The sequence below is a fragment of the Nicotiana attenuata genome, unplaced genomic scaffold, assembly GCF_001879085.1.
Source record: "Nicotiana attenuata strain UT unplaced genomic scaffold, NIATTr2, whole genome shotgun sequence".
Classification (NCBI taxonomy): domain Eukaryota; kingdom Viridiplantae; phylum Streptophyta; class Magnoliopsida; order Solanales; family Solanaceae; genus Nicotiana; species Nicotiana attenuata.
Window position 1 is genome coordinate 418,287 of NW_017670734.1, and position 4,551 is coordinate 422,837.

The window sequence follows — 4,551 nt, forward strand, 5'->3', positions numbered from 1 at the left end:
AAGGGGCTTTTGCAAGGTGGCGATGCTTACAGCAATATGATTCTAGGCTGGAGGCTTGGCGAGGATATGTCTTCCTCCTTCGAAGTACCTTCGAAGGAGGCCCGAGACCAGGAGCCGCATATGCTGAGTGATCGCGTCCCCACCGGATGTGGTTCTTCCAGGGTAGACGAAGCCGGAATAGTAGATGTGCGCTCAACCTTTGAGGAAGCTCATCGGCTCTATTCCGAGGTGAGTTTTTTGCCGTCCGTGTTGATTTTATAGTCTTGCAATTTTTACTTTTTTGTTGAGCTTTTCTTTCATAGGCTTTTGACAAGCTCAAGTCCGAGTTGCTTCATCGTGAGGCCATGCTGCGGAAAGCCGTGGATGCGGAGAAGTCCCTCAGGCTTCTTTGTGATGAGAGAGAAGACGAGTTGGCACGCTTACAGTACGAGGCGAGTCGGAGCTTGAATTATGAGAGCTACCTGAAGGAGCAGGTAGTTTTTGTTCTATGTGAGTGTGTGTTCTTTCTTCTAACTCCTGAGGATAATGTTTTGTTTCTTTTTAGTTGCAGAAGGGAACAGAGGACCTGGAGCGCCTTTAGAGCAAAGCTGGCCGAGCCAAGCGTGAGTATGATGAGTTAAAGTCTCAGGCAGAGGTTAAGGCTTCTACGGGGAAGGGTGCTCTGGCTAAAGTCTCCGCTTTTGAGGTTCGACTTTGCTTAGTTCATGATAATAGCTCGATTCGAGCAGATATGATTATGAAGCTCGAGTCTGAGCTTTTGAAGATAAAGACCGAGGTTGTGGATGCCCGGGCTGAAGCCGTAATGAGCTGAACCACAGCTGACCAGAAAGTGGCGATCTATTTGAAGGATGTTGTTGATGCTCCAGATGAGCTGAGAAAGGTTCTCTACTGCGAGGGCAGGAGCAAGGAATATACTCGGTGTAAATCTCGAAGGAAAACCCTCGAGGAGATCCGTGCTAGGGGCTTTGACCTCTCGGAAGAGGTAAAGTGGGCGAGGGTAGACGATCGTAGCACTAAGGCACTTCTGTCCGATATCGAGGATAGCGAGGATGAGGCCGGCGGGCCATAGTCTCCAAGGGGACGTAGATTTCACTTTCCGATTCTGTATATAGTACTTCCAAAGTACGTTTGTAAATGGAGCTTGTGTTTTCTCGCATATGTGTATAAAAGGAAACCTTGTGGTTTTATTTCTTCTACATTTCTTTTTGCCTTGAATTTAGCCAGGTGAATTGGTTTTTGAGTTAGAAGGAATCCTTTGATTCATAGTATGGCCCTGAGGCTCGTTGGACTGGCCCATAAGCTCTTACGCGCTTGGCCAATGTGACCTTTTAGTATAAGACGGCGTTCAAGCTCTTATGGTTTCACTCTTAGGCATGTTTGGTCAACTGTTTTGGGTTCAGTCTCCAAGTCAGGTGTCGGCTCGAGCTCATTCGACCCTCAAGTTTTTGAATTTCAAGCTTGCGACAGTGGCTCTTATGCTTTGGTCGATGCGACCGTTTGTGTGAGCTGCCGACAATGGCTCTTACGCTTTGGGTCGATGCGACCATTTGTGTGAGCTGGCGACAATGGCTCTTACGCTTTGGGTCGATGCGACCTTTAGTATAGGCTTTATTTTTCCCTCGTTAAGGATTTTTTAGATTGTGTTTGCCTGACTCTTCGACGGTTTGATAAAAACCTCGATTATGAGTCGTTATGTGGCAATGATCGAGCACCTCGGGAGGTTTGGCTCGGTGGCTGAGTAGCTTGAAGCCTATAGTTTGGAGCTGACATGGTCGAAGCTCTTTTGCCTGTGTCGAGGGTAGCCTGTTTAACCGGTTCTTTTCGAAGTTGATTCGAAGTAATTGAAGGCCTGTGATTTTGTAGCGACGGTCGGGCGTCCCCAAGTCGCGTTAGTTTGGTTGGTACAGCCTTGTGACTGTAGTCATTTGTGTTTGGCCGGAGCTATTTAGCCCCTAGTGAAGTAGTTTCAGCATTTATATCCAGGGTATGTCTTTTGGGGGTCTTACAAGTATGATATATAGCCTTAACTTTGAGATCGGGTTTATGCCTTTAGTAAGGTCTTACAAGTTTTTATGCCTTTGAGGTCTTACAGTTTTGGATACTTGGTACAAGTATGGTTCATGCCTTGCTTGAGGTCTTACAGATATTTTCACTTGGTACAAGTGTGGTTCATGCCTTGCTTGAGGTCTTACAGATATTGTTGTTGCCTTATACAGGTCTTACGAGACCGAGTCTGCCCGCTTGGTGTCTTATGGCCTTGGGTTTTTGATAAGTGGCGATTGGCGATAGTCCCCGAGTCATTGAGGGTTCCTTGGCTCGGGAGCCATTACTTGTAAACTTGGTATTGCCCCATTGAGGGCTTATGATTTCGGAGTTTCCGACCCGGAGGCCGTGTGATTTTTGTGATTTTGACGCCAGTCCCCGAGTGCTCGGGGCGCTTTTGGCTTTGGAGCCATTTTGTGACTTTGATGTTGCCTCGTTGAGGGCTTATGAGTTTGGAGCCCCGACCCAGAGGTCATTCAGGCAGTCCCCGAGTGTTTGGGATTTTTTTGACAGATGAGCTGTTTTTGCAAAAATACCGAGCTTCTTTGAAAGGCAAAATGCTTTTTGAAATTATTGTTCGATTGCTTGGTGCAAGCATACATGTATTTTCTGTTGAGGGCTCGGTTATTCTATGCGGGCACGGTTCGTTCGACCATTTGGCCCGATAGATTATTTTTCCTATCGAGACCCTGTTCAGCATATCTTAGCTTCTCCGAGGAGGTGATCCTCCGGGGGATGCCCCCCAGTATTCGAGGTTGATTGCAAGAGAAGCCTCGAATACTCGTTGAGTTTTCTTTAGGTAGCATATAGGTGTTGCCTCATTAAAAACCTTGCCGGTAAAACCCTTCTTGGGATAAAAACCCGATCGAAGGAAAAGAGTGCCACGCATGCTTTTGAAACCTAAAGGCATTCAAGTTGGGAAGCGCTTTAGCTGTTTCGATCGGATACCTGCACTTAGGATAGTGTAAGATGTAATCGAAAAAGGGGAGGTGATCGTACCTTAGTGCTGATATGTTTCAATCGTTTGTCATGAGGACGTGGTACGGTCCTTTGCTTCGTTTGGTTTGGACTTAGCCGAGGGCGTAACTTGCTATCGCTATTTTACTATTTGATAATCCTTTGGCTTTTTCGAGGTCGGAGGCACTGGTGTCGGCATTACATTGTGTACCGCAAACATTTCTCTTGGCGGATGCTGTTCCGCGTAGACGGTTTTAATCCCATCCTTTGTCGGGAACTTCATCAAATGATGGAGGGTGGATGGTACTGCTCTCATGTAGTGTATCCATGGCCTTCCGACCAAGGCGTTGTACCTCATGTCTCCTTCGATGACATGGAATTTGGCATTTTGGGTTGTGCCGGCCACGTTGACTGGGAGGGTGATTTCCACTTTTGTTGTTTTGCTTACCGTATTGAATCTGTGGAGGACTCGAGAGGCGGGCACGATTTGGTCGAGCAGCCCGAGCTGCTCTACCACTCTCGACCTGATAATATTGGCCGAGTTACCTGGATCCACGAGTACATGTTTAATTTTAAATATATTTACAAGGAAAGAGATTACCAGTGCGTCGTTGTGAGGTTGAGACAAGGTCTCGCTGTCTTCGTCGCTGAATATGAGGTCGTCCTCGGGTATGTAACCCCGAGTTTATTTTTCTCTGGTGATGGATATTTTTGTTTTGTGATCGTGGGTTCCTGTGGTTTGACGATGCCTCCCAAGATCATGTGGATGACGTGCTGTGTCTCATTTGTTTTGTTTTTCTTTGTCGTCTCTCTTTCCCGGATCTGGTTTTTGGCCCGGTCGCTGAGGAATCCTCGGAGGTGTCCTTTACTTAGTAGTCGGGCTACTTCTTCCCGGAGCTAATGGCAATCTTCGGTTCTGTCTCCGTGCGTGTTGTGAAATTCGCACACTAAGTTATGATTTCTTTGTGAAGGATCTGATTGTACAGGCCTGGGCCACCTGGCATCTCTAATTTTATAGATGGCGAACACGATGTCTGATACGTCGACGTTGAAGTTGTATTCCGACAAGCGAGGTGCCTCCGTTGGCCCTGTGTGCCTATTGAATCCGGCTCTGTTGATGAGTCCCTAAGGGTTCTGTCCTCGATCCATCCTTCGATCATTTCGGGGTACGTTGAGCCTCGGGGCATTTCTCATGTCTTTGGTGTATGGCTGGTACCTTTCTTTGTTTGGCCTTGGCTCCTTTGCCAAAAGCCTTCTTGGGTACACCGAGCCCGAGGGGGCTCCTAATTGGTCGTCCTCGACCCTGATTTTCGACTGGTATTGGTTGTGAATGTCCAACCAAGTCACGGCGGGATATTCAACCAGATTCTGTTTCAGCTGCTTCGAAGCCACCGAGCTTCGTTCATTCAGACCTTGAGTGAAGGCCTGTACCGCCCAGTCGTCGGAGACCGGTGGTAGTTTTATTCATTCCAATTGAAAGCGAGATACGAACTCTCGCATCATTTCATTCTCCCTCTGCTTAATCTTGAATACGTCGGATTTCCTTGTTGC